The sequence below is a fragment of the Phyllostomus hastatus genome, unplaced genomic scaffold (genome assembly GCF_019186645.2).
Source record: "Phyllostomus hastatus isolate PE091 unplaced genomic scaffold, TTU_PhHast_1.1 phas_contig_195, whole genome shotgun sequence".
In the NCBI taxonomy this organism is placed as follows: domain Eukaryota; kingdom Metazoa; phylum Chordata; class Mammalia; order Chiroptera; family Phyllostomidae; genus Phyllostomus; species Phyllostomus hastatus.
Window position 1 is genome coordinate 1229823 of NW_025333706.1, and position 24678 is coordinate 1254500.

The 24678-nt window shown below is 48.6% G+C and overlaps 1 protein-coding gene across 6 annotated transcripts in view; it reads right to left on the reverse strand.

Annotated features, from left to right (window-relative positions):
* The window catches only part of SEMA4D (semaphorin 4D), a 113247-nt gene that overhangs the window by 42491 nt on the left and 46078 nt on the right, over nt 1–24678 (reverse strand). For 4 of the 6 annotated variants that reach the window (XM_045833875.1, XM_045833869.1, XM_045833873.1 and 1 more), the window contains one exon: nt 2553–2617. The gene's annotated coding sequence lies outside the window, so the exon portion shown is untranslated. Of the gene's footprint in view, nt 1–2552; nt 2618–15607; nt 15670–23982; nt 24057–24678 lie in introns of those variants that run through there. The other 2 variants (XM_045833870.1, XM_045833872.1) reach the window with 2 other exon arrangements.

Below are 24678 nucleotides of genomic sequence, written 5' to 3' on the forward strand. Positions count from 1 at the left end.
GACAGGGTCACACATGATACTCCCATTACCTATACACAATTGTGCTGGTTCACAAGGAGTGACGATCCAGTTCTATACCTGGAGAACAGAAGCCAGGGGGTCTCTGAGCCCATCACTCAGTGCCATTCACATGGTAGCTTGACACCAGAATGGCCTTGAATCAGCCAGGAGGCTGTGGCAAAGAAAACAGGTGTACCCAGCAAACAGCAAGCAGCAAGGGTAAGGGCTGGCTCATGAAACTCTGTACATACATCTCTGTGTACACATGTGTGCATACATGCCTGTGCACTTGTATACATCTGAGTTCTATGTGTGTGCATCTGTGTGCACATTATATAAGTGTGACATACATGTACAAGCATCTGTGTTTGCACACACGTGTGCATTCAGGTATAGGTTAATCTTTGTGCGTAAATCGCATGTGTGCATGAATGTGGGCACATGTTATGCAGAGTCATGTGTGTGTGCATGCATGTGTGCATATCCACACATGTGTGGTACGGTATGCACGCTGTTCTGATGAGCACAACAATCTGATCTAGTGTTGCATTCTCAGATGCAAATGGTGACTGCAGGCTGGTGTCTGGGGAGGCAGGAACTGAGGACTGCAGGTGCTGTCTGTCACACCCACCTCACACCTTGGTTTCCCTTCCTAGAACCAGTTATCTGGACAGTAGGAATGGGTCACAGAGGGGACACTGCTCACTACCACACATAATGTGTCAGTGCCCGTCAGCAACAGGATGCTAGCTGACATTAAAAGTGCCCTCACTGGACTCTCCAGGGAACCCATGAAAGGAGATCCTAGGTGACAGCTGTAGATGACTGCTGGGGCAGCCTATTCTGGCTTCTTGACTAAGGGGTTTATGAAAAAACAAGACAGTTGAAGCCCTCCTCTACCTCCAGGCCATGTGGTCAGGACAATGGAGGACATGCACCTGCCCACACCTTCTCCTCTCAGCTGAGAGCAGAGTGTGAGGTAATCACCTAAGACTATATCCGACCAATGCCACCCCTAAGCTGTCCCCATGGTCATGTTCCCTTGCATAACCCCAGGCTGTCTCCTAACCCATGTCCCCACCTATACCCCTGGCCTCCCGTCCCCAACCCATGCCCCCTGTCATGTCTCTCTCCCCCACCTCTGGTCCCCTTACCCAACTCTAGCTATGGTGCTCATGTCACCACCTCAAAGTAATGGCCTTGTCCCCTCAGGAATCAGTATAGATTTCAGGAGCTCTCTGTGTCATATGCCCACAACAAAGAGTTTATGTTTCAACTGCAGTTTCCCAGGGCAGATTGCTGGGAGCAGCACTCCAGCTACATGGAGACGTGCACAGCCCTGGAGGTGGGCTGCACTCACTCTGGATAACATCATCCAGGACACCACCCCAGGACCCCTGCACCCCAGGACCCCTGCTTCCCTCTCCAGCCACCTTGCACGGGCAAACAAGCCAGTCAGGTTGCCATACATGCCTCAACCTTGTTCCCTCACCCAAACCTGGCACATGTGTACTGTGTATGCTGATGGGAGATAGGGAGGGGACAGGGCAGTGAGGTGAGGGACACACATACACACACCAACCAACTGACTATGAATCAACCAGCAGTGATGAAAGGCACATGCTGAGAGGGGCATGCATATGCAGGGTGGGTACCCAGAGCAGTGGGGACCCCTGCCTGGTACGATAAACTGACAGTGCAGCAAGCAAAATTCAAAGACAAATGATATAGGGGGAAAAATCCTGGGAGCATAAATTCTAGAGTTTGGAATTCCTAGTTAATGTCACGACCTGACACACCAATAAGAAAATTTGGGGCTCAGCCCAGCAGACCAGGCCATTAACAACATGTGTCTGTCTGTGACCAGCCAACAAGCAGAAAGTGCCAAGTGTCCGGAAGTAAAGCTGCATCATGACTGCTGCCCACCAAACTGGCATGAGCTGTGTGCCACACGCATGGTCAATACCCAGGACCCTGCTGGCAGCAGAGCGATAGTCCTGCTGGTCCACTCATGACACTCGAGTTACAGAAGAGGGTGAGATGAGATGTGGGATTTCCTTTTGTTTTTATAAATTAAACTGGCATTTCTCTTTCCTCTAAACCTGAAAATACATGGTTGACCATGTATTAATGGACCAAAATTAAAATTAATCACAAAATTATGCCCAAATCCAGGGCATAATGACATTGAAATCCCTCTTTTTGCATTGGACCTCACAGACAACACCCATGTGCTCCCAAAGAGAAGATGGAGCATTTCCAGGCTTAGAGAGCGACCGACAGCCAGAACACTGGTGAAGCAGCACAGGCCAGGAGAGGTAAGGGAAGAGGAAGGAAAATCAGGTGATGCATGGAGGTCCAGGTGTACCGTACCTCCTGGCCCCTGGGGTCCACCTTGAGCCAACCCAAGGGACAGTGGCCAAGCCCAGGTTTGGGCCCCTCGGAACGTGCAGGGACCAACATCCAACTTTCTGCTGAATCTCACTGAGGCTTCCACAAAGTGTCAACTTTGATAAACTGGAATACAGATTAAGGGAAGAAAAAGACTTTACCTTTATCTTGTGCCTCTTGAAACTTCGCAATCGTTTCTAGGAAGAAGTCTTTAGAAATCTTTGTTCTGGAAATAATGGGAAACAAGAACATTTAAACACTTAAGTTATCCATCCATATAAAGTCAGCATCAATTCTGGGACAGTATTAAAAAGAAATGTCTAACTTTTTTTTACGTTCTGGACCCTCTGACCCAGGATTGGCATGGCATTCATGCACTTGTACAAATGGAGTGAATATGCAATCATTCATCCATAAACAAAGGACACACTACTCAGCTGGTCACCCAGGTACAGAGCTCATCTCCAGTCCCTGACAGTTGCCACTTTCCCACAAAATGAACCACAGTTACAGTCATTAATTAAAAGTATCCCTGAATTGTCCATTAACTTCCGATATATCCTTTAGAACTCATCCTCCTTGAAACCCAAAGGTGTGAGGCAATGAAAGAGAAAGCAAAATATAAATACAAAATATTTACAAGAAAGTGATTTCCTAAAGAACCTGTTTAGCTTTTTAATTTTCTTTGTTTTTGATTGCTGTTTTTAAGCCAAACAGAAGAATTTCCACATTGGTGCAGCAAGGTTTCTGGGGTGCTTGTTATCCCTGCACAGTGCAGGACACAGCCCTCAATACAGGGACCCAAGTCCAGTAAAATCACCAATTATTCAACAAAGACAATCAGAATGGCGAAACCAAAGGTCACTGTGTAGGATTAATGAAGGCTTAGCAGTTGGTTAAATGGATGCTGACTCCTCTATGGCTGCATATGATCCAGCATACTTTTTAAACCTGAGAATCAAATTCTAGCATTATTTGTCATTGGAGTATTAATTTCTTTTACTTTAAGAGCTTAAACAATTCTTGACATTTCTCTGAAGACAGCTAAGAAGTAGGAGGGGCTCCCAGGAACAAAGCTCGTGCCCTTTCTCTCCCTCATAGCCTCGACAAGTGGGACCAAGCATGCTCACAGAACAGAGACCAGAGTGCATACCACTCTTACATGTCCACCAATGGCACATGATTTCCAGGGTCACCTGGGGCCCCTTGGAGCCTGACATGTCCCCTGCACCCTAAGCAGAAACCTCACATTAGCAAATGAGATCCCAAAGTGACAGGAGAAAATGGTTAGGATTCATCAGGACCCACTGTGGTAAGGCTTTCAAAGACTGAGTCTAGGCCTTTCCCACAGCAGTGGCTGTCTCTGACTTTTTCCCAGCAGCACTGCTGCCCCTGCTGCTGATCCTTTTGATCATAATCAAAAACCATGCTAAACCTTCCAAGGATGAATGTAACCTGTCCAACTACTTTTGCCTTGTCAGCAAAAATAACTTCACATCTTAGCAAGTAGGCAAGTGTCCTGGACAAGGCCACATCCACTCAGCACACAGAACTGCTGTCTTCCATTTGAATGCCAGGGGAGACGCTGGCTTATTTGATGGACACGTGAGGGGCAAACCTGAAGAACTGTGAGGGTTTCCTGTCACACAGACAGACGAGGTCCAGAAGCCATCTGGAGATGTCTTGGGAAAAAGAGTGATTCGTGTAAACAACATGAACACTACAAATCATAAACAGAAAAATGTCTGTCTTCTAGAAATTAAATAAGGCTTTGCTATTTTAATAAATAAAAGCCCAGAGTTGCTTGTTTTGTGGTTGGACAAGCACATACCCTATTCACCTTCGTTTCCTGGTAATGAACACACAACACAGGCCAGGGGTCTGCACTCTTAATAACCTCTCTCAGTGCACTGGGCATCCTCATTTCCTCCTTCAAGCCAACTTTCCATATGTCACCTCCGCAAACGGCTTCTAGCCCCTGCGGTTCCTTGGTAAAAATACATATTTCCGGCCTCAGTCAACCACAGAGGCCTCAACCCCTAGCTGTCTACACACTTCATCAAGGCAATTTTTCTTCCTTTTCAAGCTAAAACCCCACAAGCTCTATATAATTAGTTATTACACACTAAAGATCACAAAATACATATTTCTCTGTGGTAGACTGTTCTGCGTGGCGTGGACCCAGCTCCCACTAGCAGATGCACAGGACCCACGCCCACGGATAGGTTCTTCCGTGGGGAATCAGGCCTGCAATGTACCTAGGCCGCTTTGAGTCTTGCTTTTTGCTAAAACTCCCTCACCCTGAATTGAGGACATTTACTGCAAAGCAACTTCCTAAAAACCATGCTAAACCTTCCAAGGATGAGTGTAACCTGTCCAACTACTTTTGCCTTTTCATTTGCAAATATCCCTCTTCTGTGATGTGATTACCAACATCCTCTCCTTTGTCTTCTGTATAAGGTAACCACCTAAAGCAAGCCTGTGCATAGTTAATGAGGACCTTCTTGTAATGTGCCCAGTAAGACAATAAAAGCTCATTGGAGAGAGGACCAGACTTTTGCTCCCCTTGACAGAAAAGCCGTGCCATGCCTGTTCCTCCACCGGATTCGGTAGCCTGTGTGAATGTCTCATTTTCCTCCATAATGACATGGACCCCATGAGCTGGGGTCCTCATCATTCCTCCTGTAATTACTAACCATATAGTTTTCACTAAGCTTCTCCTAACTTCTTATAACAGGTACCTATAAAGAATGTAAGGTCCATTTGCAAAACAAAATAATAAAATTAAGTCAGAAAAGAATTGTTTCCCTCTCCCTGGTGAGAAACATGCCTTTACCCCCCAGCAGGGTAGGAGTGTGGGAGCCTTGACGCCCAGGCCTGATGGCTGCTCATGACAGCAGCAAAGGGCCAGGGTACAGCGGGTCTTTGCCTTTGCATCTCGCTTGAGTTCTGCAGCTGTGACCTCCCTTCAGAAAGCCCCTTACCCAGCAGCAGCCAGGTCTTCTCTTTAGCATGTGGAGAAGGCACAGGTGGGATGTGGCCAGAGCATGGGGCTCTGCAGGAAGGATGACCTGGGTTACCGGCCAGGCTTCTCCATTAACCAGCTGTGTGTCCTTGGGGACATTTCTGGGCCTCTCTGGGTCTGTTTCTTTATCCAGAAAGTGGGCATAACAGTAGTGCCTGAAACATTTGATTGTTTCGAGAACCCAGAAGTAACCTTGTGAAGAGCTTAAAGCAGAGTGTGGCAACTTGAAAGCACTACCTAAGTACCAGTGGTGATTCTTCATACCTGGGAACAGCTGCTGAAAAGACGTGGTAGGATATAAAAGCAGGATTTGGCTGCCAGTACATCTAAGTGCCCTCCTGCAAAGTGTCTTGGGGCTCCGCCAGCCTCCTCCTGCCCACGGAAGCTCAGGCTCAGCGCCCTGGTGTCCCTGAGCCCACAGCCACACTCTGCTGGTAGAGACTGGGAGGAGGTCTCAAGCCCCTTCTATTCAACCTCCTCACCCAGCCCAGAACCCCTCTCAGTTCCCAGGTCAGTGAAATGGAGACCCTCAATGGCAATCAACACTTCACCCCACTTGTCCTGTGTAGGGTAGGTTTGTACATTAGAGCCAGATGCCGTGTCCCATCACTGCAGAAGAGCAGCACAAGACAGCTGGCTATGTTGTGCACTAGTAAGTGGCCTGGCAGTACTTACACACACAGGGCAACTTCCTGCAGGCCCCTGGGCAACACCTGCGAGAACCTCTGACCCAGCAGTTCCCCGCCAGCAACCAGTGTGGACACACCCATATGTGCAAAAGATGCCCAACAGGAAAATCTAGAAATCCATCTGTGTTTGTATGTGGGTGTGTATATTTCTGTAGACACATGTATGTAATTGTATATGAACTGTGGCAATCCCTAGGTTGGAACACTATGTGGCTGTTGAAAAGAATAAGCAGCCACTAAGGTGAAAGTCTGTCCAAGATACTTAGATCAGTAAAAATCAAGGTTCTAAGCAGTGTTACAGTACATTCCTATTTGTGCAGCCACAGTGTATGTGCCCATCTGTATATGTGTATAATTTAATAAAAAAAGAGAGCTATTTGATTAGATTAGAATTTAATCTAGGACCTGTTGGGAGTGAGTGACTAGAGAATGGCTTAGGTCTGGAGTAGGAGTATATTTCATTTTTTTCAGGAAGAATAACACTGACTGGTTGCTGTCTCGTATGCACCCTGACCATGAATAGACAGATCCACAACCTTTCTGACAATGGGAAGATGCTCCAACCGACAGCCACACTGACCCGGGCAGAGTGTATTTCATTTTTCACTATTTGTTTTTAATACTATCTGAGTGCTTACCTTAATAATGTGGTTTGCTAATTAAGGTATTTTTAATCTGATATTAGAAGATATATTAAATGTAAAAAACCTGGAAAATACAGAAAGCATATTTTTGACAATTTCAAAAAAGGGCTATCATAACTTTATTATTAATTAATAATTACATAATTCCCATTTTGCAGTTTACTACATGGATTTCACCAGATGTAAAATTTTAAGAACAGCAGACAGACTTAACATCATTTCTGGTTATTCTGTTACTTTGTTGGAACAACTCCTAAGTAACTGAAACAGGGGAGAGCATTCATGACAACTTCTGTAAGACAGGGCTAAACTGAGTGGGTGTACAGGGCCTGGGGGAGGGCAGGCCACAAGGGGCCCACAGTACCCTGGTGTGGGGAGTTTTTGGGGGAGAGGAAGACTTGCAGCCACAAGGCAGCAGAAACAGAAACCTGGAAGTCCAAAAAACAAGCAAGCAGCCACTGCCCATGGGCAGGTGGGAGGCTGGGCGGGGCCCCTGTGGGAGCTGTGCTGTTGTCCCCACGAGTCTCTGCATGTGCCATCGTCCCATGTGTGTCCCATACTCTCCAGCATGATTTCATGGCTGTGTGATGTTCCAACGAAATTTGACAATGTTGGAAATCAGATCATTGCCAATTATCAACTAAAATGCATTTTTTTTAAAGACTGACTTTAACCACTAGCAAAACTTGACCAAGGAGCTTTTCTATCTAGACTGCAGAGCCTATTTGCAGATGTCTGGGTGTCACACAGCAGATACCGTGAGATGGTTGTAAAGCTCTGTCCTCAGGGAGTGGGGAACAGACTCAAGACTCAGACTCATCACACTGACAGGTTTGCTTCCTTCTTCTCGGATTCATCCTACACAATTTCCATGACTTACAAGGGGGGGACTGAAAAACAAACCCACTAGTAAACAAGAAAAGAGATTCCTTTTATGCTGAAAGTTATCTCATAAAATGAAAAGATACACTCTTACTAATGATGTACTGACCAAAAAGTAAAGCTAGCTGAGGCCATATTGAAGCTAATATTCCTTAGGGTTTAAATAACTAATTTTTAAAGTTTGCTCAAGGTCTCAGGTGGTGTCATAGACATCTTTGACACAGCAGGGACTTGCTTTCTTCTTTTACTTTCACTGAATTATCTTTTCCCCTTTAAAATTCTGTCAGGTTAGACAAAGTCTTCTGCTCCCAACTTGACCACTTCACAATGCTGATAATCCAGTCAAAGGGAGAAATGCACACCTCATAATTCCTCCTTCAGACAGGAGCAACTTTATAAATGAGCCAAGCCGTCAAACAATCAGGATAGGCCTACCTAGCCGCAGGGCACCACTGCCTTCAGAGCGCAACTGAGGGGCTGAACAGGCCACCACAGCAGCGAGGAATCCACAGACTCCGGGAGACCCTGTACACCTCTCCTCACTGACAGATTTTAGGACTCGCTTATTTTTTTGGAGAGATACATCTTCTGAGATCAAACACCATGAGCATTAAAGAACCCAATTCCACTGAAATCTGCTTCCTTATAGCAAAGCAGGAATATAGGAGAAGCAAGCAAACCTGACTCCCAAAACAAAAGGGGACTGCACAGGGCTGACAGTGTTCCAGGACCTGTTCTACGTTGGGGACCCCCCTAAAACCAGAATATGTTCGAGAGGGTGAGCCCTTTTTAGTACAGACTTCCCCTGCTAGCTGAGTGTTCTAGGACCCCATCTATATCAGTGTACCAACTGGCGTTGTTGTGAGAAGCTGCCTTTGGCTTCAGTGAATTTTATTTGAAGATTCCTTCAAAGCATTTGTCTACTTCATGATGGGTGATTTACGAGTGGCCCTGCCCACACTGCGCTAAGTGTTCAGCAGGTTTTGACCAAAAACAGCATGACCCTCATGCCTCACCCTCCCTATTCAATCTCACCCCAAATGACTTTTTTGTGTGTCTCCTGATGAAAAAAGTCCTCAAAGGGAAACATTTTGCCAATGTGGAAGAGGTGAAACAAAAAATGGCAGAAGCACTAAAAGGATTCAAAATCAACGAGTCCAAAAACTGTTTTGAGCAGTGGAAAAAACATCTCGATAAGTGTATTGCATCAAATGGAGAGTACTTTGAAAGTGGATGAAGTTTAAACATGTAAGAATACAGTTTTTTAATAAATAAATTACAGTTTTCTTGGGGTACCCTTTGTATGTTCATCTAACTTTCTAAGTTTTCCCAGTTTGTCGAGCTGCTTTTGAAAAGGCATATGAGTACATGGTATGCTATAAAACACAATCAAGTCATGTAGCACAAACACTTTTTATACCTCTTTCAAGCCAATTCAATGCTTTAATTCAATTTGTATTTATTCTCCCCCTAACAGGGGAGGCAGCAAAGTGTCCTGACCAGGTGTGGGCTCGGAGCCCAGCCTGCCCGTTTTCATTCAGGTCTGGTGCTGCCCCTTCCTAGCTGTATAACATAGAACAGGTCACTGTCCCTTTACCTCTCTCAGCTACTCCACCTCCTCCAGGTACTCCCTCAGCCCCTCCTCCTCCCCAATCACTCCCTCAACCCCTCCACCTTTCTCACCTATTTAATCTTCCTATCCATTCCCTCAGCCCCTCTACCTCTCTCAGCTCTTCTACCTCTCCAGCCCCTCCCTCAGCCCCTCCACCTTTCTCAGTCTCTCTACCTCTCCCAACTATTTCCCTGGAAGAGGCTACAATGCAGCCCACCTCTGGGGACAAAGCTACATGAATAAGGATTATAAAGTGCGCACGCACACACACTATAGGAGTGGACTTAAATAAAATGGTAACACAGCCACACAGAATGGCACTGTGATCTCATGATACAGATGGATATTCTCCAGTGCAGAAAAAGTTCTGACCAGAATTTCATGGCCACATGGGCCACATCCTAACAGAAACAAGTACAGGAGGGGAAGAAGCAGGTTTTCTTAGGCACACCTGGTGAGACAGGTTTTAGGAACTGCTGTCAAATAGAAAGAGACTCACAGAACACAGGAAGTAGTCTAGGGCCATGGTTGCAGCTGCAGTGCTTCCTCCAGGGCCATGCAATCACCTACAGACCAACTGGACTCTGGAACGGTCCATGGCACCGGGGATGGAGCATGTCACAGTGAGCAGGGCTAGGAGCCCCGCTCTGCGAAATTCTGTCTCCCACTGCGCTTATAGCTGATGTTCCTGGTGCCTGGAGCAGCAGCCCCCATGCTTCCTTCTCCAGGAACTCAAAGCAGAGACAAGAGGTATCCTGGCCCCACAGCAGGCACTTCAGAAATGGTGGCTCCTTCTCTTTGCTATTTTCCAGGTGGTTAATGCATCACAGAATCTGCCCAGAACCATCTAGAATCCGAGACTGGCTCAGGATTGCACTCTGGGCTACCTGTGGCAGCAGCATGTACCCCCAGGCACGCACAACCCCTCCAAATACCCACAGCTAGGGGTTGGGGGAGAGCAGGTGTGGTTTCACCCAGGGACTGGCCCCCTCTGCCCTGTGCCTGGCCCCCAGATTCAGCCCAGTGGCAGAGGGATGAGGCAATCTCCTCTCCATCACAGCAGGAGGGACAGGCCTCAGAGCCTCAGTAAGCCAAGGCCTGAGACAGGATTTTTTTAAAAGTCTTAAAACCACAAAATACTGTTCTTAAAGTTCCTTAAAATTGCACAGCAGAGTCAGAGGCAGGGCAACTCAACCATAGGCTGTTGTCCAATTTGGGTCGGCACAGCCTGAGCCAACACAAAGCCCATCCTTTTACCCTGGCCTCCCCCGAGGCCGTGGCCATTAAAGAATCCACACACTCTGGCAAATGCTCCACGAAGGCCCCAGGTCACCTCCCTCCTGACAAGACAGAAAGAACGTTCACCAGTCCATCACCTCAGGCCGCCAATTTCTGCCTCAGTCTGATGTCAGACTTCTGACTGTTCACTCTTTGGTGCATGTACTATCCGCACAAGCCTTCTATTCTATTCACCAGCATCCACACCTTCCACAGTGACATCCAGGAATGCCTGCTCAGCCCCTAGTGTCGGTGAGCACCTTGCAGCCAAGACTGTGGTGCCTCTGAATAATGGTCAAACCACACCAGCCCACACCCATCAATGAAGACCAAGTGGCCACTGTGGAGAGGTGGACTGGCTTCCCAAGAGCACTCAGACTGGGCCAGGGAGACAGCCCCACATGGAGCTAAGAGGAGAAGGAAACAAACACTGCCGGGCCTCACCTGAGGTTGGAAAAGTCCCATTTTTCCTAACCTGTCTCTGCTGCTAAGATACTTCCTGGCCCACCATCTATCTCCATGCATGCTAATGGCATAATGCAACCATTTCTGTATTACCAGCAGAGGTGTATCCCCAAGTAAGCACCACCATCAAAGAACCTTGAGGGATGCTACCTGAGTTAGTCACTCTGCCAATCAATCTACCCTCAAGGCTCTTCCAGATGTTTCCAGGCCAGTTGCTCTGGTTCCTCCCTGGAGTCTGGCACTGACAGGAGAGGGAACAACCTAAAATGACGTCATCCTGGCTTCAAGGGGCCTCAGTCTGTCTGACCACAAGGTGGTGCAGAAGCTGTCAGGAAGGTCAGTCTCAGGAGGGTGTGTCAACAGGGCCTGAGGCCCGTATTGGAAAATCAAATGCCTGTATCCCTTAACATGGCAGGAAGAGCCTGGGAGTAGCTTTTGCTTCAATCCCCAGTGTGAAGGGAAGTCGGGTCATAGCCATTGGAAGTCACCAAGTACCCAGATTCCAGGGATTTGCTCTGTAGCCACCCACATTCCACAAGCCTCTGCTAGCTGCACCCATCCTATTAACCTGCAACCTGCTCCCAGATCTGGGCCTAATATTCCCCAGGGTCCTTTGGTGTCCTGTCCTTCCATTTCACAGTGGGTAGAGTGTTCCCATCTGGAGCCCTATGTCATCTTCCAGATGATTCAGAAGGTGTGAGACACGGAATAACAGTAGCTGGTGCATCACCATCACCAGGTTATCTTCCAGGTAAGAGAATGGCTGATGAGGGTTAACAGGCCCTCATGCTGTCTGGCCATCCCCAAGGAGGCCTCCCCTCCTGGGGATTGCTGTTAGGAGGCAGGTTAGGAATGGAGGTGGAATAGTCTCCTCAGTTCCTGCCACGAGCGTTGATCCTCACTATTCATGGGAACTAAAATCAACTGGAAAATCTAAAAGAGGTTCTAGAACGTACTTACATTATCATAAGCTGGCCACCCCCTCCACACCCACCTGTCCCAGCAGAGGACTCATCTTGGCCCCGAACAACTCAGCTCCCGCTCACACCAGCACAGAGTCAAGGTGCCCTACTCTCCATGGGGTATGGTCATGTCAGGTGCTGGCCAGGGATGGGACACAACCACACTTGCCACACTGGGAACTCTGGGCACCCACATCCAGTGACCGGGGATGTAAGGAAAGGACACAAGGACAGAACAGAGGGGATCCCATATGTGGGCCCTGGAACAGTGCCAGCCAGAGGAAAGGACTCCATTTTTCCTCATTTCAGGACCCTTTTTATTAGGACACATGCTCTTGGTAAAGGAAATGTGGGTAATTATCCTTCACTATCCATTGGATTTATCAAGCTAATAGAAAATGGGCGTGGTATGGGCATGTGTGTACACACCACACCGCACAGTTCTATGGAAGGTGACACAGCTTAGAAGCCTTGTTTCCCACAGAACTGGACCTGGAACATCACCAGCTGGTTATGCCACCCCGCCAGCCAGGTGGGGCCCTAGGCTGCCCCACTGCACAACTCACTCCTCTGCTCCTGGCAGCCTGTCTTTGCTGAGTGCCAGGGGGGGTGTCACAGAAACATAACTAAACCACTCCCTTTTGATACCTTTTGATACCAACCCACATTCAAGCCAGGTGCCTGGGTCATCCTGTGAGCACGGGTACCCCAAGAAATACAAGTGCAGGCCTGTTGTGTCCAGTGGGCTCCTGATGACCCCCATCCCCAAGGAGAGTTACTGCCAGGTGAGAACTTCTTGGAACACCAGGTGAGAACTTCTTGGGGCACGTGGCCACCTGCGGATGACCCAACAGGCAGAGCAAGCACAGCAGCCTGGTCCCTCAGGTGGGCAGCTGCCCTGTGTGGACACAGGTGCCCAGTGTGCTGACCTCAGACAAGTGTGGCCTGGTCATGGTCCCAGGTCTCTGGTCCTGGGGATAGGTCCTCCACTTGCCTACAAGACTGCTGACGGCTAGGCCTCTCCAGCATTTCTGCTTTCCCCAGACCACATGGCAGGATGTGGTCCAGACAAATTGGGGGTGGTATGGGTGCACTTCCTGAAATGGCACTTCCTTATGGTCTTAAGTGGTCACAAGTTTAGGACGAAGCAACCCCCACTGTCATGGCTTCTCTCTAGGATCCACACTCAGTGTCAACCAGTGCTGTCCAGTCACATCCCTGCAGAGGAGAGCTGAGCCCCTGTGTATCAGACAGAGTAAAGAACGTGGGCCAAGTCTACAAGGGTCCATGGAGAAGCCAGTATGGGCGTGGTCATACCTGTGACTGTCCAAGGGGGTGCTGGACTATAGAGGAAAGGCAGGGAGTCCTCAGCCAGGTGCAGACAGGGCTCTCAGTATGGCGCAAATGTCAATTCAGCAAGTCCTCAGAACCTCTGCAGCCCAGACATGAAGAAACCGTGCAAAGACAGCTCCCAGTCCTGTCTGGCCCTCCACCTCCACCAGGACACAGTCTCCCCAGCACTGGGACCTGACAACTCTCATGGGAGCCTGATATCCAGGCATAGGATGGTGGGCGTCTCTAGAGAGGAAGTACTTCCCAAGGAGAGCAGAAAAGAAGATAGGACCTGGCCCACCATGGGTAACTAGGAAAAGCAGGATGCTCATTGTTATGTCTGACTTTGTCAGTGGCCAATGCCATTCCCCTTGGGACTGGCTGGGCCCACCCAACCCAGCTCCAACCAGCCTTTCATGTCCTTCACGTGGTCACCAGAAGCTCCGGGTCTAGAAGCTGTTATGAATCCCAGGGTGGGCTGGAAAGGGAACACGCAGGGGACCCTAGATGCAAGTCTCTTTGTCTTAAGCCCAGGAAGCACCTACACCCAGAGCTGCCCCAGCTCTTCCAAGATGATGATCACCAACCAGGCACTTGACCACCTGACCGGACCTAGGGCAGTCTCTCCCTCCACCCACCAGGAGTCACTTCCCTACCCAAGGCTATTTGGAGGCCACACCTCACCCTCTGGTTTCTTTAGTATTAGCCTTGTTCATCCCCTGTGAGAGGGCAGGGAGACACATCTAGGAAGCATAGACTTCCCCATCACTACAGCAAGAGCCTTCCAAGGGCAGGAAGATGAGTGAGTCAGGTCAACAAATGGCACCAGGGATATACTGACTCCTCACAGAGACTCCTGCAGCAACCTGATTAGCCAGCAAGCAGTACGCTATCATCCCCACTTTCCAGATAAGAAGACCAAGGCTTGGAAATTTCCAGAAGCCACACCAGCAGAGGAGTCAGGGTCCAAAACCCAAAGTCTGACCAGGGCCTGCTCCCAGCTCCTTAGGGCCAGAAAGCTGTGTTTGCCTTCCTACATGAGACTCTGACCTAGGGGACCACCAAGTCCCTCACTGGGCTCACTTACATCCAGTTTCTTATCAAAATCTCCAACTTGCTCCAAGTGAGGAGTCCAGCAGGCACTTTGTATAGGATGGAGATGCCCTCCAAAGGAAGTCCGGGAGGGTCGCCTTGCCAATAAATGTAATGTTGCTAATTGGGCCTGTCAAGAGGATACCCTACTCATTTTTTTCTTGGCAGCTTTAAGAAAAGCATAAAAAGGAAATAAGTCACAGGAACTGAAATGAATGAAGGGTGACTAGTCTCATGGTCAGAGCATGTGCCTTCTAGGGCTCTACTCAATGTCAAGCAAATGACTATGAAACCTGATTGAAAACTCTAACTAAAATCTTGTCTGGACATTTCCGAAGTTGCTGCTTCACCCTGACCCATGGTCAGAAGGGGCACTGAGCAGCAGCTCTGCAGGGGAAGATGCTCATATCCAGTTGCCCAGGACAAGCACCAAAAGACAGAAAGTTCTAGAAATATTTGAGTCACAAGGTGGGGGACTGCTCAGAGCCAAGGATATACATCACAAAATCTCAAAACTGGATTTTTTTTTGTAATACTCTCAACTTGCAAACCAGAACTTGAAATACCTGCTCCAGCTTGCACAGCTCACCCTGGCTCCCCAGCCCCCACCCCGAAAGATCCCTGGGAGCAACTTTGTTCTAAAACACATAAAACAGTGTGGACCCCACCACTGTGGGGGAGTGGCCCCTCAATCTTCAGTGGGAAATAATTTCCTGTCCCCCCAGGAGATGACTGCCACCTGGCTACAATGCCCCCATCCAGGGCAAGAGCCCACACCTGGCCAGATGCTGGACCTATGAACCACTGCTTCCCAGACCCAGAAAAAGACCTGTAGAAGTTCCAGCTCACAGGTGAGGGCGGAGACGAGGGGGCCTTCCAGAAGAGCCTGACTAACTCTGCCACGCTATTTCCTCAGCCTCAGCAATCCCACAGGTTCAAAAGGATGCCAGCTCAGGAATGTTTATCTCCACATCATTTAAGAGTGAAGATGTATCATCTAAATGTGTGCCCATCAGGAACTGGCTAAATAAGTAATAACAGTACAGCACACTGCGTAGGCAACACAAACCATCAAGTCAATGCTTATTGACAAGTACAGATGAACACAATACATTATTAAATGCAAGAAGATGATAAAGCAGCACTTAAATGTAAGCTTATTCAGGTGGAAAAAGGACCATTCATACCCAGAAGGGCATAGGTGGCACATGCTCCAAGCACACAGCACCACTCACCCTTGATTCCTGGATCCTGACAGGACAGCACTACCTGCCGTTACAGGTGAGCTGGGTGATGCACCTGACCTCAGAGTCATGACCACCTATCAGAGGCAAAAGAGGAGCACAAGGTGTCAGCAGTGCCCAGTGCTGGGTGGACCTTCAGGGAAATCTTTAAATACATTCTTTGGACTTTCCTGTATCTTCTAATTTCTTTACATTAGATAATGCATTTTTCAGTGTTATTCTTTTTCCCCCATTTTTCCAATATTTTTCTTACAAAACAACCATGTCCCAAATATCAGCAGTTTCTTCAGATTCTCTCTTGAGGACTTCTCAACTGCACCCCACCCCTGCCCAAGGCAACCCCACAATAAAGGGAAGGTGGCCTAAGTCCCCCTAGCACATATCAGTCCTTCTGTCCTCACACTTTCAGATCCCCACACCCGTGCTGCCATGCCTGGTTAAGGTCTGACCTATCCATTTATCCCCACAAGAGACACTAATCAGACCAGATAGCAGGCCCAGCTGCCCATGTGACATGGACCAGCTCGTCAACCCCTCTGTCCTTGGCTTCTGAACTATATGACAGAGCAGACCTCAGTGTGTGGGTTGTTCCTAACACCACTTAGCAACTGCCAATGTTAGCAGTGTTAGAAAATTGGCCATGAATGGACTGAGTCACAAAGAACCTTTAACTTGCTCATCCAGTAGCTGTCTAACCCTGCAAAGAGCGCAGTCATAACAAACGACCCCTGTCAAGTTTCACACTGTGCTTCATCTACAAGGACATGCCCCAAACAAACTGATTAGAGAGGAGCAGAGCTTGTCCTGGGCACCTTATGAAACCCATCTGTTTTTGTACCTCTAGTGGCTCTGGTCTCTGTGACTCTCACATCCTGTCCTAAACAACGTCACCCTGCAGGATGGTGCTGGTTCGCCCTTGGGCACCTGAGCACAGGTGTTGCTGGTATAGACACTGATTCATGCAGAAGCCTAATACCCTTATTTGAAGCAGAAGGATGAAGAAGACCATGGAGAACTGGAGAGTAGGAGAGTTTTCCGTTAAACAGGGATAGCCCTGTCAGAGCAGCAGGTACACCTGGTGGACTGTACTGCCCTCCCCAGGGCTCACCCATGGCACCAGCCACTTGTCCCCACCCCCCTCATCACCTCCAGTGCTTGCAGAGTGAGGCCCATGGTAGGGACAGCAAGAGCAGTGTCCATGGCTGCCAGCCATCCCAGACCTACATTCAGTCAGGAACCACTTTAATGATTTAACTCTGAAACCTTTAGTTAACAAGGTGCTGCCTCTTAGAGAATAAATCTCACAGCCCTTCCCAATCTTAGATGTGGTGCCACTGTATTACCAAGTGTTTAAGTGCCTGGGGTTTGAAGTCACTATTGAGATGAAGTCACTATTGTCCATAAAGGGAGAGGACTGGTGCAGAGCTGACCCTGGTAGCTAGGTACAGGCAAAGCTTCTGTCATGTCTCTGTTTCCCCATCCCTCCATGGGACAAGGCCCATGCCGTGCCAGCTCCGTGCAAAGCGGACCTGACCCACCATTCCACTCCTGACACACTTTCAGCTGAGGGGAAGGAAGCCCTGAGGGATGGCCACACAGGACCCAGACAAAAACTGCCCTTGGGCTCTGTGGAAACCAAACAGAATCAGGGTGGTGCCAGCAAAGTGCAGTCAGTGCAGAGTGGGCAGCTTCTCATGCTGCTTTAAGAGGGTGCTTTTTGTGCCTGAGGAACCAACATGGGACACTCCCGCCAGCAGCATCGAGGGCCGAGGTCTGAGGGACAAAATTGGACTGCCTTAGTGAGGTCCTAAAACACTAAGCCATGCATATGTGGACACCCCTCCACTGTTCTTTCCTAATGGCAATAATAAGAGTAACAGATGAAGAGAAAGACAGATGGGGCTGAGCAGATGAACCAGCAAGTGCAAAACCCACAAATCTCACACCCCAAGCCATACCAACAGCACCCCTAAGACCGCAGCCACCAAGGTGTCCTGTCCGTGGCTCCATCCACCTCCCCAGGGCAGAGGCAGAATGAAGGCCAGGCTGGCCTGCTCCCCTGCATAGCACCCTCTGCTGAGCACATCTAGGCCATCCTCCCTGTTCCCTGCAGACCCCTGCCTATGAGTTCCCCACAGCGCACAGCTCAGACACCCCTCTACGTGTCTTTTACTCCCTAGGGACAGTTCTTTCCACAAGGAAGTCTGGTGCCAGGGTTAAGATGGTGACTTCAGTTCCTGCTCAGATAACTGAAGGACCTCAGGGAACAGTGGGGCTGGTCCGATTCTCTAGCAGATCTCCCCACAGCTTCCAGGCTCAGAGTCCCTTCCTGGGAGCCCTGAGGCCGTAATAGACCATTCTGGTGGTGTGGGCCCAGCTCCCACTCGGAGATGTACAGGACCCATGCCCATGGATAGGTTCTCCTGTGGGGAATCAGGCCTGTGTTGTACCTAGACTGCTATGAGACTTGCTTTTGCTAAAACTCCCTCACCCTGAATTGAGGCAGCAAATGTTTACTGCATATCTTTAAAGTAACTTCCTAAAATCCATGCTAAACCTTCCAAGGATGAGTGTAACCAGTTCAACCACTATTCCCTCTGTATTTGCAAATATCCTTCTTCTGTGATGTGATTAGTGGTATCCTCTCCTTTGTTTTCTACAAAAGGTAACCACCTAAAGCGAACCTGTGCATAGTAAATGAGGATCATCATGAAACCTGCCCAGAAAAGCAATAAAAGCTTATCAAGGCAAGGGCTGGGGCTTTTTCTTCTCTTGAGAGAGAAGCTCTTTTCCTCCACAGGACTTGGTAGTCAGTATGAATTTCTCGTATCTCATCCACAATATCGTAGACCCCATGAGCTGGGGTCCACATCACCAGGCAATAGCTGGAAATCACTCTCTGTAGAGCTCACAACCAGAGCACTTGCTGACCCACTCCTGAGAAGATTATGACACTAGACTAACAGATGCAGATACAAAGAATTTTACATGTGTGTACACACAAACAAATCATACACATGTGCACACACATCACACAAAACCCACACATACACTTGCAAGCAACTATGCACAAACCCAATGCACACACAAACACATCATACATGCATGCATACATCATATGCACAAACACCCAGACGCACGCACATAAACATGCACACGTGAACACATATACACATATCATGTGTGCCCGTGAGCACACCCCACAATGTACACAGATAACACACACAAATACATTGTATATATGCATACATATAGCAGGCATGTAGAAACATACCCCCCACAATATATCACATACACATAAGCTCATCACATACATATCACACACAAACACACCACACACATGCATGCACACATACACATACACTATGTTCACACACCCACACCTACATGCATATACCACACATGCACAGACACTCCCAGAGGCCAAGGACTTGGGTAAGAGTGGAGGTGGGGAGGGGGTGAGCCCCTGTGGCACCTGCACACCTGCCTCACATGGGGACTGATGAAGGCAACACACGGGCTACAAGGACTGCAGTCTCAGACAGAGAGTAAGAGGGAAGCCACATAACGCAAGATGGCCTGACTCTTACTCAGCCTGAATGGTCCCAGGAGAGTCAGCGCCATGACCCTCCCTTCACCTGAGTCCTGAAGCAGCGTCCACAACCACGTGGCAGCCGGGACTGACCCAGTGCAGGATAAGAGGTCACAGGGCCAAGGCCACCCTGGTTTTCCCTCCACGGCTGTGGGCTCAGCACCCAGCTCTGTGTCCTCTATGGGTTCCCCCTCTAGCTTCTGGTCACCAACACACTGTGAGACACCGTTGGAACTCAGAGATCCCCCAAACAGACACACAGCATTGAAGAATGATGCTTAATAAGCATGTGAAATTTAGATGAGTTTCCAAATTGAGGCTTTACAGAACAATCACCTCATACTATTAGGATGGCTACTTCAAAACAACAGAGAACAAGTGTTGGTGAGTACGCAAAGAAAATGGAGCCGTGGTGCACTGCTGGTGGGGATGTAAAACCGTGCAGCTGCTGTGGGAAACAGGATAGTGGTTCCTCCAAAAATTAAGCCTAGCACTGCCACATGGTCCATTGATTCCACTTCCAGGTATCTACCCAAGAAGTGAAGGTGGGACTCAGACACTTGCACACCGATGTTCATAGCAACACTATTCATAATAATCAAAATGTGGAAGTTGCCCAAGTGTCCACTGATGGAGGAATGGGTAAATAAAATGGGATCTACCCATTCAACAGAATGTTACTCCATTCCTGGAAGGCAAGGGGGCATTCAATCACATGCCTCAGATGCCCCCACCTGCCACCCCTCCAAGGTAGCCCAGCCAGCTCTACCACCTCCACCTAACACTGTGCTTACCACCCAGGGGTGCTGCAAGCCAACGGGGTGTCACTCAGGGGTGCACAAAGCTGCCACTAACAAGAAGGCACCAGAATTTTGGGACCTTTTCATGGCTTAGGTCTATGTGACATGAGAGAGACAGGAGAGGCTGCACATGGAGCCAAGTGGAGGGTCAAGGCAGCATCTAGGAGTATCTGAGACAGCACAGGAATGATACAAGCTTGCTCCCCTTCTAGAACGTTCTGCTCCTGCTGACATGGCCCTTCTGCCAGGATCAACCCCACTGAGTGGACCTTTGCAAATGGAGGTAAGAACACATACCACATTGCTACACGGCAGCACAGGTGATATCTGTCTTCAGGTGTCTGAGTTTCAAAACCCAACAGACCTTGGCCAGAGGAGGTAATGTTTCTGAAAAGAGGGACCTGGTTGCCTACATGGCCAGCCAGGCCTATCCTACATTTACTTGGTTCCCACTCCACGGCTGCCCCAACCCCACAGGGTCAGGGGTCGTGGTCCTGGTGTGAACCAGACTAGGGAAATTCAGGAAGTGAAGGCATCAGCAGGAGGGTGTAGGATGCCTTCTGGGCTAAGGCTTGCTTTTCCCACTGAGATCTCCTGGCCACACATCTCAGGATGACCTCTGGAAGAGACCTGAGGTCGGCTAGGATGCATGGAGGTGTGTGTGTGTGCGCGCGCATGTGAGCGCGTGTATCCTAAATAAAGTGAGAGCTGACTAAGGCAAAGCACCTCTAAGCACAAGATCACATCTTAAGGGACCTGTCTTGGTTTCCTATGGCTGCTGTAAAAAAGTATCACAAACTTAGTGGCTTAAAACACCACACATTTATTATCTGAATAGCTTTGAGGCTAGAAGTCCAACATGGGATACACTGGGCAAAAATCTAAGCTCGCTGTACTCCTTCAAGACGTTCCAGAGGAGAGTCTGTTTCCTTGCGTCTTCCACTGTTCAGAGGCTGCCTGCACCCTTGGTGCAGGGCTCGTTCCTCTACCTTCAAAGCCAGTGAAGAGGATCAGAACACGCCACCCCAAACAGGCCACTTTGGCATCAGGGTTATTTTGAGCTGCAGGTAATGAGATATAGAAAAAGCTCCCTGCCATACCCCATCTGTTTAAAAGCAGAATGTAGTTTCCCTTTGTAAAGGTGTATCAGAGACTCCCAAGGCAAGCCTGCATGACAAACCTACTACACACATCCCTTATCTACCATGTGTCTACTAGTCACCTTCCCACAATTTACTGCCCGTGAGGCCAACCCCCGTTCCTTTGTCTGGTCTCTGTGGGATTTCTTACCCTTCGTTAAAAATGGTATATCTGCCTCAAGACTTTTGGTTTTTACTTTTTTTCTGTTCTATCCCTGTTCATTTAACAGTATTAAAATCTGTATGCCTTTTTCTTTTGTTGATCTGTCATTTGTGAATTTAATTCACAGGCCCCACTGACAGACCCTGAGAGAACACAGGAAAACTTCCCTCCCTCACACAAGCAGCACCTCATCTCCTCTCCTCTCAGCCCTCCTGGCTCTCTCATTCAGACCCTGTGATTACACTGAAGGCCCACCATGGTAACCCAGCTCAGCTCCTCATCTCGAGACCTCTGATCACATATGCCAAGTCCCTTCACCATGTAAAATAACATTTGAAGGTTCCAGAGATTAGAATGGAAACATCTTTAGGGATTACTATTATGCCTCCTGCAAACCTGTAGCAGACCTCTACTGTCACTCAGAGATGTGGCTCAGTGTGCGCACAACTGCTGATTTTTTCTAGAAAAAAATTAGATTTTTAAGTAGTCCCCCAATTCCTCAATGCTGGGAAGTAATTAATATATAATTTTCAAACTTGGAAAGGCTAAACAAAACCTATCTGCTACCGAGGGCTAATGTTAGCCCACTGAGAGCTCAGAGCCCATTTGCAGGGAGGGGGGGCCTGTGGTGGGGACAAGGCCTGCTGTGAACCCTCCAGGAGACAGTGTGTGAGGGGCCGACAAAGACATCCACAGCCAGAAGTAGGGATAAAGGCAATCATAGTGTAGTATTAATTTTAAGAATGCTGGCTGAATAAAAATGCAAATGACTGTTAACTGAAACTGGAAACCAGCAAGGAAACCAGAACATTCCATGGCAATCTTGATTAGATTAGTCGTTCAGATGCAAATTTTACCCCAATTCTGGAAGGATCACAAGCACCCCCATTCAGAGCCCCAGTCCACAGCTTAACACTTTCCTGCCACTGTTTCTTTTCACAAGGCTCCAAACACCAGTGGCAGCCTGCAAGTAGGCGTTGTGGAGTTTCTGGAGCACTTTTTGCTTCCTTGCCTCCCCCCTCCCGGCTCTGTTCTCCAGGGACAGTGCTTGCCTCAGATCTCTAACTTTCACACACTTGGGCTACAGTGGACACAGTCCCCAGCGTGCACCTCACTGTCAGAACTGCGATTCAAAGGAGACCGTGAATGGCACCAACACCTGCCTCTTCATACAGAGCTATCAGGTCCTTGAGCCAGCCCCAAAGATCCCCCCCACAGCGGCCTTGCTGGCCACCAGCACTTGGAAGGCCTAGCCTGACCGCCCTCCCTGCTCCCCACAGCCACTACACTGGTGGCAGGTTAGTCAGTACACAATGCCTCCACCTGTTTCCTTCCAGAGCACATAGAACATAGAAAAACTAAAGAATGGAAGCAATCCAATCAAGAAGGGAGGCAGCCAAATTAAAACCACAATGAGATACCACCTCACACGGGTCAGAATGGCCATCATAAACAAAGCAACAAACAACAAGTGTTGGAGAGGATGTGGAGAAAAGGGAACCCTAGTGCACTGTTGGTGGGATTGCAGACTGGTACAACCACTATGGAAAACAGCATGGAATTTTCTCAGAAAACTCAAAATGGATCTGCCTTTTGACCCAGCAATTCCACTGCTAGGATTATATCCTAAGAACCCTGAAACACCATTCCAAAAGAACCTATGCACCCCAAAGTTCATAGCAGCACAATTTACAATAGCCAAGTGCTGGAAGCAACCTAGGTGCCCATTAGTAAATGAATGGATCAAAAAAACTCTGGTACATTTACAGAATGGAATACTATGCAGCAGAAAGAAAGAAGGAGCTCTACCCTTTGTGACAGTGTGGATGGAACTGGAGAGCATTATGCTAAGTGAAATAAGCCAGGGGGTTAAAGACAAATACCATATAATTTCACCTTTAACAGGAACCTAATCAACAAAACAAACAAGCAAGCAAAGTATAACCAAAGACGCTGAAATTGAGAACAGGCTGACAGTGACCAGAGAGGAGAGGGAATTTCAGGGGAAAAGGGGAAGGGTTTATAGGAACAAGTATAAAGGACACATGGACGATAACAAGGGGGTGGGGTGGAAAAAGGAGGGAGGTGGGGAGGGCTGGGGGGATGGGCTGGGTTGGGGGTAAAAGGCAGAAAACAGTACTTGGACAATAATTAAAATTTTTAAAAAATTACAACCAAAAAAAAAAAAAAGAAAGGAGGCAGCCAACACTCTGAACTCCCTGTCCACGTTGCTGTGATATGTCCACAGGGACCTGAACCAGATGCCCAGGGAAAGGACCCAGGAGTAGCTCAGGCCAGCGAAATGCGTGCCCAGGGTTACAGCCTCAGCCCTAGACACTCGCTAACTAGCTGTTTGACAAACAAACTTCTCAGAGAGATTCCTTATTCCTTGAGAAGGGTGGCTGGCCATTCAGACCCAGTCGCTTTTAGGCAAGAGATAGGAGGATGCCTGCTTACTTACTCACTCATCCCTACTCAACTGAGCCCTGAGAACTAGGAAAATGAAAGCCCATCTTCATGAATAACAAGGAAACTCTTATTATTCTTTAATCATGCACTGGGTGCTCAGAGTCCTTGTCAATAAAATGGTGCTGATCGTACATCACCCCAGTTACTCGAGATTAAACGAGACCACACACATCAAGTACCCAGAACAAAAATCACACTCTGACCTTTACACATCCTGTGCCCACTAGTTTGTAGATCCTCTTGGATTTTTCTAGTGAAAAATAACAAATCATTCCATCTGTAAAGAAAAAAAAAGAAAACAAGAAATGCTGGACCTCTGGCAACAAAACCTGATGCCAGGCCTAGCAGCCTCCCCTCTCCAACAGCCACACTAGCCACAGCAAGGACGGTGCTCAGCACAGACCAGTCTGGCCTGGCCATCCTATCCTCATGGGGACCTCTGCTGCCTCAGGTGTTTGTCCCGACACATGGGGGGCTCCAGAGCACAGCGTGGGTGGGCCTTGGAGATGAGCCATGGGCAGCTGGGCCCACTTGGCCACAACAAGGCTCCATTCAGCGGTAGGACAAGTCCCACAGTGAGCCTCCCCTTGGGCCATGGGACAGGCTGGCCCCATTGTCATTTCTTTGAATGGCAGGCTGTACAAGATGTGGGCCTGATTGTTATCCTGTGTAGTCTCATTCAGGGGAGCAGGGCAGGGCCCAGCCAGGCTGAGGAAGGGGGCAGAAGCTCCTGTTTCCCAGGAGAAAGACACCTCAGAGACCTGTTGTGGAGAGAAGGGGTCCCTCCAAGGCCATGGCCCCTCAGTGCCGAAGAATCATGTAGACCTGACCACAGAGGTCCCCATGGACCTCAAGGCTCCAGGGAGGGGATGACTGAGCTGTCCCTCTTGCTGGCTCTC